At 38.7% G+C, this 15844-nt stretch overlaps 1 protein-coding gene across 5 annotated transcripts in view; it reads left to right on the top strand.

Annotated features, from left to right (window-relative positions):
• Tnrc6b (trinucleotide repeat containing adaptor 6B) overlaps positions 1 to 15844 on the top strand; it is a 227315-nt gene that overhangs the window by 1058 nt on the left and 210413 nt on the right. The window lies entirely within an intron of this gene.

Below are 15844 nucleotides of genomic sequence, written 5' to 3'. Positions count from 1 at the left end.
TGAGGCCCGCGGGGTGGCGTCCGCCTCTGCCCAGCGGCGGCTGGGAACTAGCTTCAGGCTTGGGACCCTTGCGCCTCTGCCTGGCGTGCGAGATCTGCGTGATGGGGTGAATGCGTTCATTCCCCAGCCGAACCTGGCCCGGGTCTCCACGGTCCTCCTCGGATCCCTGCGGGTGTGGCCACTGGGAGAGGCAGTTCTGACTTTGGACGAAGAAGCGAGGGGCTGGAGGAATGACAGAGCTTGAAACTACCCGGGAGTATATGCTGCCTTCCCCTGATCTGATGACCTTTAGGTTCAATTAGCGGGGTTGTAAGTCCATAGTGGCCAAATACCGGATCCTGCGAATACACTACGGGGGTTAACGACATCCAGGAAACAGCTACATCTAGTCCAAGCCACAGGGACCAGCCCATCCTTAAATTGGGCATGGGTTATCAGTCTGGGACCTTTACCCCACCTTGTCTTCTCGTATCTTTTAGCCATTTTGTTGTTTTTGACTCTGAATAAAACCCGAGTCAATGAATAAAATATTAGTGTCCCATAATTAAGTGGTGTATAGAAATCACATATTTTAGCATTTTGTGTAAGTTTAGTAAGAGACGTTATTTCTCCGTTATGGGAGATTTCTGTAGTACACGTTTTTAATTTGAAGAAGCATAGGCGATCCTGGCTTTCAAACTAGATGAACTTTTGGTAGTGTTGTGTAAACGGTTAAGAAGCAGAGCTTGTACCATTGTTTTGCACCTCAAGGGAGTGAGTATTGCTGTAGGTAGGTAGTGGGAAAGGTACTAAAATAAAATAGCATGTTTCTCCACTTAGGCTCATTCACAGGTAACCGGAACACAGGATCAGACGGGCTGTTTGGAGTACAGTGATGATAAAGACAATGTCTTATTTTTTTTTAGTTCTTGACACTTTTTAAGTTCTTGGCCCAAACATCATTATTCAAACAGTGTTGTTCCTGGTAAGATTTAAAGAGAAGTAAGGAATTCCCAAGTTGCTTGTCTTTAATGTGACGCTCTTGGGGAAGAAACATGTTTGTCTCTTTCAAGTAGAAGCGCTAAAAATGTTTTAAATTCAGAACAATACCGTTTGTTCAAGTGGCAATGCTACTATTCAGCTAAAATTCATTTCGTGCTTTCTACATCCCAAGCTCTTTAAACTTTTTCCTTCATCCTTACCTCAACCGTGCAGGGTTGGCATCGTTACTCTTTTGGGGATTAGAAATTCTAAGGGCCTCCAAGAGCCACACACCTAGGAAGTTCAAGGGAATAGGTTTAGTCTCAAGTGTGGTTTTAGTGCCTGTAATTGCTTCATTTTTTTCCTCCTAAATTATATAAAGGAAGAAATGCAGAAAGGACATGGAAAAGTGGAAAGGAGAATGTCTCTCATGATTAGGTTGGCCATGCCTAACTTAAGAATTTAATGTTAAATCCATTCTTTGTTTTCGGGAATAAGAACATTTTTACACGGGTCCCTTGCGCCTCTGCCTGGCGTGCGAGATCTGCGTGATGGGGTGAATGCGTTCATTCCCCAGCCGAACCTGGCCCGGGTCTCCACGGTCCTCCTCGGATCCCTGCGGGTGTGGCCACTGGGAGAGGCAGTTCTGACTTTGGACGAAGAAGCGAGGGGCTGGAGGAATGACAGAGCTTGAAACTACCCGGGAGTATATGCTGCCTTCCCCTGATCTGATGACCTTTAGGTTCAATTAGCGGGGTTGTAAGTCCATAGTGGCCAAATACCGGATCCTGCGAATACACTACGGGGGTTAACGACATCCAGGAAACAGCTACATCTAGTCCAAGCCACAGGGACCAGCCCATCCTTAAATTGGGCATGGGTTATCAGTCTGGGACCTTTACCCCACCTTGTCTTCTCGTATCTTTTAGCCATTTTGTTGTTTTTGACTCTGAATAAAACCCGAGTCAATGAATAAAATATTAGTGTCCCATAATTAAGTGGTGTATAGAAATCACATATTTTAGCATTTTGTGTAAGTTTAGTAAGAGACGTTATTTCTCCGTTATGGGAGATTTCTGTAGTACACGTTTTTAATTTGAAGAAGCATAGGCGATCCTGGCTTTCAAACTAGATGAACTTTTGGTAGTGTTGTGTAAACGGTTAAGAAGCAGAGCTTGTACCATTGTTTTGCACCTCAAGGGAGTGAGTATTGCTGTAGGTAGGTAGTGGGAAAGGTACTAAAATAAAATAGCATGTTTCTCCACTTAGGCTCATTCACAGGTAACCGGAACACAGGATCAGACGGGCTGTTTGGAGTACAGTGATGATAAAGACAATGTCTTATTTTTTTTTAGTTCTTGACACTTTTTAAGTTCTTGGCCCAAACATCATTATTCAAACAGTGTTGTTCCTGGTAAGATTTAAAGAGAAGTAAGGAATTCCCAAGTTGCTTGTCTTTAATGTGACGCTCTTGGGGAAGAAACATGTTTGTCTCTTTCAAGTAGAAGCGCTAAAAATGTTTTAAATTCAGAACAATACCGTTTGTTCAAGTGGCAATGCTACTATTCAGCTAAAATTCATTTCGTGCTTTCTACATCCCAAGCTCTTTAAACTTTTTCCTTCATCCTTACCTCAACCGTGCAGGGTTGGCATCGTTACTCTTTTGGGGATTAGAAATTCTAAGGGCCTCCAAGAGCCACACACCTAGGAAGTTCAAGGGAATAGGTTTAGTCTCAAGTGTGGTTTTAGTGCCTGTAATTGCTTCATTTTTTTCCTCCTAAATTATATAAAGGAAGAAATGCAGAAAGGACATGGAAAAGTGGAAAGGAGAATGTCTCTCATGATTAGGTTGGCCATGCCTAACTTAAGAATTTAATGTTAAATCCATTCTTTGTTTTCGGGAATAAGAACATTTTTACACGGGCCGGGGATTTAGCTCAGCGGTTCGGTGGCCTGCCTGTACATTTTTACAAAGTACATCTAAGTTGTTTTTATTTCCTGTTTGATTTTTATAAAGCATTTTATTATCCTGTAGTTTCTGGTAGCTTTGTTTACCTTCTCCTGATCTTCTTGGGTACTTGATCGCACCGTTGTAGGTCTTGCCTCAGAGAGATAGCTCTGCCATTGCCGAAAAGGACAGTCCTGTTCTCTTCTGACTTGCCTGTGAGCCCTCATGGCTAAACTAGACTAGATTAAACCGGAACTATGCTGAGCTTGCTAAATTGGGCGAGAGTTGCGCCTTGGTTATCCAGATTGGGATCAGCTCGTGCGTGCGCCTATTCTTCCCATATCTCAGTCTGATCTTGATTTCTTCCTCCTTTCTCCGCCCAGCACTTCTCCCAGAGACCTTGTATCCTTTCGAGCTCAGCCGCCTGTTTATCCTTTGACATTTGCAGCCTTTTGACATTGACAAGTGCCTCTAGAGTTTCACCCCTACTGATTGCCTCCGTGCTGATCTTGAAACAGTGTTGCATGTTTTCTGCTCTTTCCCAAAGCTACCAAACACTTCAGTTTGAAAACCGTCAGTGGTGTTTCATTGCCTAGAAGGTTTAAACTCTTCAGTCTAAAGTTCTCTGACCTAGTCCTTTCCAGTAGAAATAGAAAGCAAGCCACAAATGTAAGCTGCAGATGGCAATTTAAAAATTTCTAGTAGCCACATTAGAAAAGTTAAAAAAAGGAATGAAATTGATTTTCATGGCATTTTATTCATTATATCCAAAATATTATTTAAATATAGAATCAGTAAAATTATGAAGATACTTTTTGTTCCTCTTCCCATCATATTAAGTCTTTGAGATCCAGAGTATAATTTTTCACTTATATATATCTCAGTTCAATCTAACCACATTTCAAGTGTCAGTAGCCACTTGTGGTTGGTGGCTACCATGTTTAACCCCACAGCTCTGCACCAAATCCTCAACCTAGCTGAAGGGCCAGACCTGGGTAATTCCAGACACTGGCCTCTTGATTATATGATTTCCCCTCACCCAGAACCACTTCCTTGTCCAAACAGGCTAACCAGCCTTGCTAAAAAATTTAAGAGGACCCCAAGACAATCCCTAAACTTCAGTTTGCACCGTCTTGTCTGAAAGCTTTGAACATTATTTTTGGTATCACTTTTTCTCACATAGTAATTACAATATTTTATCAATTTTTACTGTAATCAAAGATAAGTCAGTCACTGACTAGTAAGATTGGGCATCTAATGAGCTAGAACAAATGCCAATCATATAGAGCCTCACTGTTCTCATCTGCCTGTACCTGCTGAGTAATTCCCTGATTGTCCTGTAGTGTTTACATTAGTGGCTGCTTCTTTGAGACAGTGTTTTCAAGACAGGCCTTTGCCTTCTTCATCTTTACATCCCTGCTCCGGACCACGCCTATAGTGAGTAGTCTATAAATACCTTAAAGAGATGAACAAATGCTACCTTGTTTTATTCTTGTACTCGTTTTATTCTTTTTATGTGCTAACTTTTAATTTCCAGTTAGAAATTAAAATATAAGCCTTTTGAGGACAGAGGTCATGAATTATGAAAGAGTGCATAGCATATTTTCTTCATTCTCTGAAAACTTCCTTGGTAAGGTATAATTAACATACAAAAAGCTGTGGATATGTACTAAGTACAACTTTATATATTTGGAGATTTGCTTTTTAAAAATTGACCATGTTTACAAATTGTTAGAGGTTTTCAGGAGGGGTCAAAAATGAAGTTTGATGGTAATGAGATTTATTTTCTTTCATGCTTTGTACACTGGCTCTGAAAGCAACTTCAAAAGTAGAGCTGCAAAGGAGTTCCATCATTCTTAGCATTCATACAGTTATGCATTCATACAGTCATTCATACAGTTATGCATAATAACTGTAGAGTCAGGGCAGAACTGAAAAGTCTCTCAAGTAGGAGTCAAAAGTCCTGGGTTTGTCACATTTTCTTCAGTACCAAGTATATTTTAAGCATAGAAATGATTGATACTCCAAAAACTATAGTGAAAAAAATTATAGCCCTTTAACATAGAGGGGGAGCCTGGGAAGGTTTCATTTTTCTCTCCTCATACAGTACTTTACTCGTTTTTAGCATAGTCTACATTCATATTTCGAGATCTGTCTCACTATATTCTCAGTTTTGTAAGAGCAAGAGTATTTTATTCACTTCTTTACCTCTAAGCATACATTATGCTCTACCTGCCATATTGTACATTTGAAATATTTATTGAAAATGTAAAATAAATTACTTAGTAGTGTACAACCCTAGTTTTTTCTTTTACATGTAGAGAATTCTGAACCTCAGAGAATTGTTGAAACTGTAGTGAGAACCATCTTTTTAAGCTACAGACTTTTGTGTTATATTTCATTATAAAATGTCTACTTAAGAAACAAGTATAAATATGATCATATTTGTCTCCTACTTGAAAGTGTTAACAAGACCCCCAAACCCTGCTATTGCCCTCTCTGGAGTATAAATTCCACAAGAGTAAGAACCTGAATTCTTATTCTTGTCTTACTGAGTGCCCAGTGAAGACCCTGCTACTGTCTCCTGCCTCATTTCCTGTCACTGTTCCCTTGGCTGCCTGTCCTCTTATCATACTGATCCTTTTCAAGCTCCTGAATTACATGTTTCTTCTTCGAGGGTACTGGCCTGCACATGCTGTTCCTACAGCTGGAAGCTCCATACCCTGCCTGTAGCTGATACCTCTTAAGTCCTCAGAGCTCAGTTTGTGTTACCTTACTTCTCTATATATATACATGTATCCCCTCCATACCAAGGATCGAACTCAGAACCTTGTGCTTGCAAGGCAGGAATGGTGCCACTGAGCTAAAACCCCAACTTTAATGACTTCATAATCATCTTTACCCCAAATTGGCAGATATGCTGTTTGTTCGTTGGTTTGTTTGTCCTACTGGGATTGAACTCAATTACACCCCCAGCTTTATTTTTTATTTTTTAGTTTTGAGGCAGGGTCCCCCTAAGTTGCCGAGTTCTCCAGGCTCAGCTGGAACTTGGGACCGTCCTGCCTCAGTATTTAATATAATTATAATGAAATAAACATTTGTGCGTCATGTATCCTTTTCAAGAAAATAGCTACATGAATAAAAATACTTTGCACATTTGTGTCACATGTAACACTGACTTGCACATAGTAGTCTCAAATATTTTTCAAAAGTATGATAATGATTAAATATGGGAAGAGTTTTCTTTTTTAAATTGCCTCTAGTTTCTGTATTTCTTTTTCTTTATTGATAGCTTTATGGGATACAACGTGATGTTTCTGTATGTGTATATATTGTATATATATTTTTTTCTTCCTCTTGGTTTTCTTTTGTATGTGTGTGTGGGGGTGGCACTGGGGTCTGAACCTAGAGCCTCGCTCATGCTAGGCAAGCACTTTGCCCTTGAGCTACATCTCCAGCCCCATATTTTTTCTGAAGTTTTTACTTGTAATAGGTAAATATCTTAAATTACAGAGAAAATATTATAATTAAAAATTTTAATTTGAAAGTTTTATTTAGTTATTATAGGATTTAGTGGATATCCTGATAACCCTTATTAGTAGAAATAGAATGGTTATTCCTTTAAAAACCTTGTTATGTGCTAGCAATACACATGACTACACTGTCACTGGACATTTGGGCACTGAACACTGCTAGGAGCCATGACTATCAGGATGGGACTAAAGGAGATCTTTGCTCCCAGGGAGTTTACAGCCAAGTAGGTGAGACATGTGGACACAGATAAGTGCTGTTTGGTGTTGCAAGTGCTGTACTACAAGAGAGAGCATAAGGGTGGGGCTGGGGTGAAATGGAAAGTCATAAACATGACTGGGAGGTGTCCAGAATGTTCCCAGGGAAGATAAAGATCATGTGACATTGTGGAGGAAAGGAACATTTTAGACAGAGGATGCAGCCTGTACAAAGGCATGAAGGAGTGTGTTTGGTGTGCTTTGTGAAGCTGGTGTTGGAGTTTGGGAGCCACCAGCTGACTTAACAGGTTAACTGTGACATCTCAGACTCTTGACTACATTAGGAAATGACCTTATAAATATCTGATTCAATGTATATGAACTCATAAAGGCATTAAAAAGTTCCACTCAAGGATAATTGTCAGTTCAGGAGTGGTGACACACACCTGTAATCCCAGAGGATGAGGGGAGAGGATCAGGAGGTAGAGGCCTGCTTGGTCTACATAGCAAGACTTTGTTTCACACACACGCATGCATGCACGCATGCACACGCGCACACACACATACTACAAACTAGAATGGTCCATGTTATGTCTAGTTAATATTCTTGCATGAATAGACTACTTGTAACCATGTAAATGTTGTCATGTGAAATTAGAAAGTGGTGACTCATGTTAGCTTATCTGTCAGAGCAGAGTGTGAAGGAAGTGACCTCTGGATCACCTGAGGCCAGTACTGATGACATCTCAGATGGGCCAGCCACTGAACAGTGAAAGGGATGAAGTCAGAAATGACTATTTAGAAGAGCTTCTGGGTCCATGGCCTAGGAAAAACAATGCGTACATCTTGAAGGTCTTTACATATATCTGTGTGGCCTGCTGAGCTAGTATTAGTCTAATTGAATTTTCAACTAGAGTTGAAGAAAAAAGATAAACTGAAGGGAAATGTAGCTCATTTTCCTTTGTTTTAATCCCTTTAATTTCAACAGTTTTTTTCTTTCGTTTTTCCTTCTGTGTTAGTTGGCTTTCCTCAAGTAACAAATACTTGAGTTAAATCAACTTATAAAGAGGAAAGCCTTGGGCTGCAGGTATAACTAAGTGGAAGAGTGTTTGCCTAGCACAGTGATGGCAAACCTTTCAGAGCTTTCAGTGATACAGCCAGCTGCAGCACGTGTGCTGTAGGTTTGCCACCGTTGGCCTAGCATGTATGAGGCTTGGGCTGAATCCCTAGCGCCACTCCCACCTCCACCTCAAGAGGAAGGGTTTCTTTTGGTTTACAGTTTTGGAGGTTTTGGTCTATGTTATAGGTTGTCTGGGTAGGTTATCTGTTGCTTTTGGGCCTTTAATGAAAAAGTACATCATGTTGGGAACATATGGTAGAAGAAGCCCTCCTTACCTGTTGTGGTTGGGAAGTGCAAGAGAAAGGAAGAGGAAGATTCAGGGTGCCCTTGGAGGGCACAGCCCTACTGACCTAACTTCCTTCCACCAGGCCCCGCATACTAAAGACCCCACCACCTTCCTGCTGTGGACTCCAGACCTAGCTAGCCTTCAACACATGCCTTCGAGGGACATTCATGATACAAACTGTAGGGCCTTCCATCTGTTTTTCTCTGCTTATTTCTCTTAACTACCCCATTTCCCCAATCTACCGTGTCTCTTACCATTTTTGATTTTGTAATCACTAAGTTGTTTTTGAGAGCAGTTGTAGGATGTCTGTACCTTATTGGCAAAACAGTATTTCTCAGCTTTGCACATTCACAGTTTGATACTTTTCAGATGGGAGGAGATGATCAAGCTCTATTCATGCTGATCCCTCACAAGATGCGAACTGACTTATACTAATTTTGACTTCTGCAAGTTCTTTGTACTCATTTATTAACCTAGATTACAAATGGCTAAAGAGGTGACACGTGGTAGGAAGAATAACAGTGAGTGTTGTTTGTCTCAGAACATTAGCAAAGAAAGGAAGGATAAAAATGGAAGTAGAATAGGTAAGAAACAGCATCTTAAAGTAAGATGGAAAAATCTGTTTAAAGGTAAAAAGGACAGACCGAGGGCAGAGATAGAAAAGAAAAATTGAAACTACTTGAATGGAGAAGGTAGTAGGTTTGATGGGGCCCTAGATTACTCTTGTTGGCATAGGTACAGTGACAATCATTAAAAATTCCCTGTAGTTTCTTAACATAAAGGAAAAAGTCATAGATTCTCACCTTAGATACTTTGAGCTCAAAACAAATTTATACTGTTATGTTTTTCTGTGGCACACAGCGGGTTGGCTTGTACGTAGTAGGTGTAAACAGTCATAGAGGTGAATTTACAGACAGAAAATACTGATTGTAACTTGAAACTTATTCTGATTTTCACATCATACTGTCTGTGGTTTGTGCTAAGTGAACATGTTTATTAATCTTGTTATTTTGTGAGTTACATTGTATTCTTTTCGTTACAGTGCTGATTTGTTAAATGTATACATTTAATACATACTACAACTTTTATAGTGCTGTTTTGGCATGTCTTTATTTTAAAAATATATAACCTAGGAGCTGCTAAGGGTGGAGTGGTCCAGACTTCCTTATTTGGATGCTTGCTAGTCAGTAGATGAAGAGAAACATCTTGAGCATCTGCCGGGCACAGCGTTCTAATGTGGAGGAAAGAGATCCAAAGGAAAAGATGAAACTGCTGCTCTCCACCGAGCTGCATGTTTTCCTCCTGTGCAAATCCTGCTGATGGTGCATGATGCTCAGTGATATCCTTTTCATGTAGAGATATTTTACCCAGATGTGTATATCTGTGAGACTTCTAAATACAGACTTTCTTGTTAGAGAAACCATGGACAACAGATTTTAAAATAATCTTTTGTCGTCCACTCATTCATCAGCTCTTTCACTATCAAAGTTTTATATTTTTATACCAGTACTCTATACTTAACATTTATGTTGTTTCTGTTTTGCAATTTGGCTCAATCCCATAAAAAAAAATACAAAACTAATTTTTGATTCCCACTTAAGCCATGCAGAGGATAACTGTGGCTCACTGTGAAAAGGAGATGTGTATTCCCCATGCTCCCAATATACAGTGGGTAGACAAACCTGGGGCAGGAAAACATTACTTTCAAACACCAAAATCGAAAACAAAACAGTGAAAAAGGCTCTTTGAAGAAATAACAGAACAAGAGAATGAAAATGCAAGACATCGTATTTCAAGCCAGTAAGGGCTGGTTTGAAAACTTTAAAAGGGGGACCTCTACCCTACCTCCCCCCTCCCCAGCTTGTGACTCTGCCTCAGCACTTTGGACACCACCTTGTGCTTCCCAGACTCTCCAGAGGTAGGCTGGACACTGATGCAGCAAATCTGCTTTGGAAGTTGATGCACTGGAGGCTTGTTTGCTGTACTGAAAAAATGTGCATTGTGTGTCTTTTTCTTTTGTTTTCCTTTAACTTACTTTTTCCCATCTTTTGGTCTGAGATCCATCCAGGATGCTTTAGAAAAACATAACTCCAGACTGGGGAGGGGACCCTGCTTCACTCCTTTCCATGTTGACTGTCGGGTCCCGCCTTGGTAACTCTTCCTCCCAATTCCTGAGTCTAGAAAGCTAGAGACATTGGCTCTTGAAACACTACCCTGTCTTTTACCTCTTCTTTTCTCCGTGGCATTGTGTGTGTTTTGGCCTTTTATTAGCATGTTTGCATTACATACTGAATACATTCATCATGGGGTAATGGTACAGACACGTATCACCTCTCGATCCTTTTTACTGCTCCTTCCCCTTCCCTCCTTCCTGTCTTCCACCATCTCCAGGTCCCCATCCCATCTCTACAAAGCCAGTTGCTCTGTGGCTTTGGACTTTAAGCCTCTCATTTTTGTTTCCACACCACCATCCTGATTGAAAGTCATCCTCAGGCTGTGTCTTGACATTCACGTAGCTTTCTATCAGTTGTCCTGCCCCTGGTTGTCCCAGGGAACACTTCCTACTGACCGTTTTTTCTTTTCCCTTCTTGATCAACCTGTGCTTTCTTTCTGTGTGAAACCCAAATGCCTGTGCCTGAGCCCAGTGCCTTACTGTGCCTATCAACTGTCATTCTCTAGTTTTGAAACCTGGACTTCTTCCATACAATCTTCTCTCTGTTTCCAATATGATTTTCTCCCTTTCTCTCCTCTTGCTTTATAAAAACTTGATTTATATAAAATATTCTCCCTTCTTCTGGCTCCCAGTCCATTTTCCTTATAGTTAAAAAGCTTTCTCTAAACTCTGCCTTCATAGAAGCTTTTCTTAAGCATAGGCCCTCTTAGATAATTTGTTTTATTGATATGATTATGACTATAATGAATTAAATAAACTATACTATTATTAATTGATTTTAGTGGTATTTTTATAGCCTTATATTTTTAAATTATATATAATTCTATCATTTACAAAGAAAGACAGTAGTACTTTGCAGTCTCCAACCTTATTCTATTGGCTAGGACTTCATTTACTTCCATGAACAGAAGTGGGAGGGGTGGCAGGACTGTACCACTAAGTATGATTTTAGCTATATCCTTCTTAGTTGCCTTTAATCAGGTAATCAGGTCACAGAACTTCTCCTTAAGTCTTTTTTTTTGTACTGGGGATCAAACTAAGGACCTTGCGGCTTGTGAGGCAGGTGTTGCGCCACTGAGCTAAATCTCTGGCCTCCTTAAGTCTTAAATTGCTAAATTAAAAAAAAATCCAAAATGGGGCGGGGGATTTAGCTCAGTGGTTCTGCTGCCTGTCTTGTAAGCATAAGGTCCTGAGTTCAATCCCCAGCGCCAAAAAGAAAACACTTTCAAAAAAGTCCAAAATGAATGTTGAATTATTATTATTATTATTGTTATTATTTGTTTTATTTTGTTTTATGTTTTTTGAGGCAGGGTCTCGCTGTATACTCTAGGCTGGCCTTGAACTCACTGGTGTAATCCAGCCTGGCCTCGAATTTGTGGTGATCCTCCTGCCTCAGCCTCTCCAGTGCTGGGATTACAGGTGTGCGTCACCATGTCTGGTACTGAACATTGCATTTTATTAAATGCTTTTTTCCAATCTGGAGCTGATAGTATTTCCTTTTTTCATCTTTTAAAATGGTGATTATTTTGACTTTTTTTTTTTTTTTTTGGTGATGCCAGGTACTTAACCAGGGCATGCATTGCCCAGATTGAGCTCAAATTTGCAATCCTCCTGGATTTGCATCATCTATCTGATGTGTTGAGATAACAGGCAGGAAACACCATGTCTAGCCCAGCTTTTATCTTTTTAAATTTTATTTTGTTACACAATCTCACTGCATTGTATCAATTGGCCTGGAACTCCTGATCCTTCTGCCTTAGCCTCCTGAGTAGCTTAGAATTACTCTTGTGCAGCACCATGCCCAGGCTCTGACTGATTTTTAAACTTCAGACAACTCTGCATTCTTGGACTAAGCCCATTGGTTGTAATATAATACTGGCCTTAAAATATTTTTAAACATATTCTTACATTTGATTTGCAGAATTAAAAAAACTTTGCATTAATGCTTATGAGAAGTATTGGTCTGTAGATTTTCTTTCTTTCTTTCTTTCTTTTTCTTTTTTATATAATGTCTGTAGGTTTTTGTATCAGCATTTTTGGCCTGATACTACAATGAGCTAGGAATCATTCCTTCTCTTTAACTTTCTGGAAGATTTTATTAAAAAATTGATTATTTCTTCAGTATTTGATAGAATTCCATAGTAAAGCCATCTCAGTGTATTGGTTTCTTTGTGACAAAGTATTGATTATTTCTTCAGTATTTGATAGAATTCCATAGTAAAGCCATCTCAGTGTATTGGTTTCTTTGTGACAAAGTATTTAACTAAAATTCAAAATACTTAGCTGTGCTGTTCAGATTCTTTATCTTCAGTGAGCTTTTGTAGCTTCTGTCTTTTAAGAATTTTACCCATTTCGTATAAATTGTCAAATTTATTGACCTAAAATTGTTAATAATGTTTCTTTATCAGCTTTTTATCATTGGCACAATATGTAGAGATGTTACCCCTTCATTCCTGATAATTTATATTTCTCTCACTTTGTCTAGCTAGAGTATATTAATTTTATTGTGCTTCAAAAAAGAATCAGCTTTTGTTTTCATTTTTTTTCTACTTTTTCTTTGACATATTTAATATAAAAGTGTGCATGACCTGATTTTTTCTGTCATAGTAAAATAGGTCCTTTGGTAAGGTGACATACAGAAACAATTTACTTTTGTGCTAAAAATAGCCATTTTTATACTCATTCAAAGGCTTCCAACATTTTTTTTTTTTTTTTTACTCAGGTGACTTTTGCTGTTTATTATTGGTGGGCTCAGAACTTCATTGATTTTTTTTTCCCCCTGTTGTTTTTCTGCTTTCATTTTCATTGATTTCTACCCTGATCTTTCTTCTTTTTTCCTGTGCTAGAGATTGAACCCAGAGAGCTACATCCTCCTGGCCTTTTTTGTTTACTTTTTATTTTGATACAGACTCTCTAAGCTGCCCAGGCTGGCCCCAAACTTGTATCTCTCCTGCTTCAGCCTCCCAGATACCTTGGATTACAGGAATGCTCCACCATACCCATCTTCCTTTTTCCTTCTGATTTGCTCTTCTTTTCTGTTTTCTATAAGTAGAACCTAAGATTACTTTAAGAATTTACTTATCTTCTAATATAGGTATCTAGTGCTATAAATTATAGTTTAAGTACTTCTTTAACTGTTTCCATTTTCATTAAGTTCAGAATATTTCCTAATCTTTAATATCTTCTTTGGCTTGTGGGTTATTTCGAAGTGTTTGATTTCTAAGTATTTGGAGGTTTCTGCATATCTTGCTGCTACTGATTTCTAATTTATTTCCATTATGATCAGAGGGCATGCTTTGTATGTTGGGGACTGGCACATCTCTGAGCCTACCCACAGGTGCAGGTGATCTGGAAGACCCCCACAAGACTAAGCATGTCGTTGCACTCAAGATTATGATTTATTTCAGTGAAAAAAAACAAAACTAAATTAGCAAAGGAAAAAAGTGCCAGGGAAGATCGGGTACAGACTTCCAGAGTAGAATCGTACAGGACGTAATTCCTTCAGGAAAAAATTGTAAGAACATGTGAAGTATGGCTCACATGGAAAGCTTGTCTTAGGATCCCATGGTTTCTATCAGGGATCAGTCAAGTAGGTACTTACCATCTATGTAGCACGTACAAAGTTCCAGGCTCCACGAAAGCAAGTATTTATTATGAACCACATTATACATATAATTTAGGCACAGTAAACCACCCTTATCAATTAGAGAGTGGTGAGAACACTGTTAAAATTCAAGTTCCCATATGCCAACCAAGGGCCAACCTTAAAAGCAGGCCTTTTTTTTTTTTTTTTTTATACCAGGGATCAAACTTAGGACCTTGTGCTTGCAAGGCAGGCAACAAGCAGGCTTTTCTAAGGATAGCATTCTCAGGTTATGCTATGTGAACTCTTTTTTGGTATATTTGAATCCTTTACATTTATTAAAACTTGTATGGCCCAGAATATGGTCTGTCTTGGTAAATGTTCTATATCCACTTAGAAGGATATGTGTTTTGCTGTTGCTGGGTAGACTATTCTATAATTGTCAGTTAGGTCAAGTTGGTTGATATATCAACATATAATGATATGTGTTTTGCTGTTGCTGGGTAGACTATTCTATAATTGTCAGTTAGGTCAAGTTGGTTGATAATGTTGTTCACGTCTTCGGTGTCTTTCCTGATTTGCTGTTTACTTGCTGAATCAATATTGAGTGTTCAAATTTCCAGTTGTAATTAAAGAATTGGCTATTCTTTTGCAGTTGTCCATGCTTTTGCTTCCTCTATTTTGATGCTGTTAATAGATGTGTATATGTTTAGAATTACATTTATTTCCTGATTAATCTCTACCCATATGAAGTGAATAAATAACCTCTTTATTTCTGATAATATTCTTTTCTTTGAAATAGTTTTTCTGATATTAATACCGTCACTTCAGCTTTCCTTTGTTTAATGCCTGCATACTCTTTTCTGTTTCTTAAAAAAATTTTAAAGTGGGATTTTTACAGGTACCATATCACTGGGTGCCTTTTTAAAGAATCTGATCTGACATTCCTTGCCTTTTAATCTGAATGTTTAGATCATTTCCATTTAATGCAATTACATATATGGTTTAGTATTTGTTTTCTATTAGTTTCATACATCATTTGTTTCATTTTTTTCTTTTTCTGCCTTTTTCATTAAATATTTTGGTTCCATTTCTGTTCCTTTTCATTTACCTTTTCCTCCTCCTCCTCCTCCTTTTTTCTTTCTCCATCTTCTCTCTTTGCTGGGGGTTGAACTCAGGATCTCACACATGCTAACTACATGTGTTACCACTGAGCTACATCCCAGCCCTCATTTTATCTTTTTGTTAATAGAGCTAATTGCTATATTTCTTTGTTGTGTTGCAGTTTATAGAATACATAAACTGTAAGAACTTTACAGTGATAAGAACTTTAAACTTTAAGAGCTTTACAACTGTATATCTTTGTTTCACCCCATTCCATGCTTTGTAACTTTTATGCATTTTACTTCTACATGTGTTCTAAATCCCACCATATATTGTAATTATTTTTGCTTTAATTATCTGAGTACCAAAAGACCTGATCTAGAGCCAGGTGCAGTGATGCATGCTTGTAATCCCAGCTACTCAGGAGGCTGAGGCACGAGGATTGCTGGAGCCCAGAGGACCAGCCAGTGCAACATATTGAGAGCCTATGTCAAAATAAACAACAGCAACGAGCAAACAACTCATTTTACAGTCCCACCAGTAGTGGATGAGGATTTCTCCATATCCTCACCAATACTTCCTATTGTCTGCCTTTTTGATTTTAGCCATTCAACTGGATATGAAATTGTTTTTGGTACATTTTAGGTATACGATACAGTTACATTCATCTTTGGGATCTTGCATCTTTACATGACAGGTCTTGGTTCTTATTTTCTTCTCCATTCCCCAGCCTTCACACCCCCACCTTTACCTGTTTACAAAGGTACTGCTTCCGTGTTTTTCCTTTTCTCATATTTTTTCTTTTGCCTTGGTGTAGTTTTGATTTGCATTCCCCTGAAGGCTGGTGGTGCTGAGCATCTTTTCATGTGCTTATTGGCTATCTGTGTATCTTTTTTTTTTTTTTTTTTTTTTTTTTTTTTTTTTTTTTTTTTTTTCATTTTT

The sequence above is a fragment of the Fukomys damarensis genome, unplaced genomic scaffold, assembly GCF_012274545.1.
Source record: "Fukomys damarensis isolate Sample0158 unplaced genomic scaffold, DMR_v1.0_HiC HiC_scaffold_19, whole genome shotgun sequence".
Taxonomy (NCBI): domain Eukaryota; kingdom Metazoa; phylum Chordata; class Mammalia; order Rodentia; family Bathyergidae; genus Fukomys; species Fukomys damarensis.
This window is presented reverse-complemented; position numbering and strand designations above follow the sequence as displayed.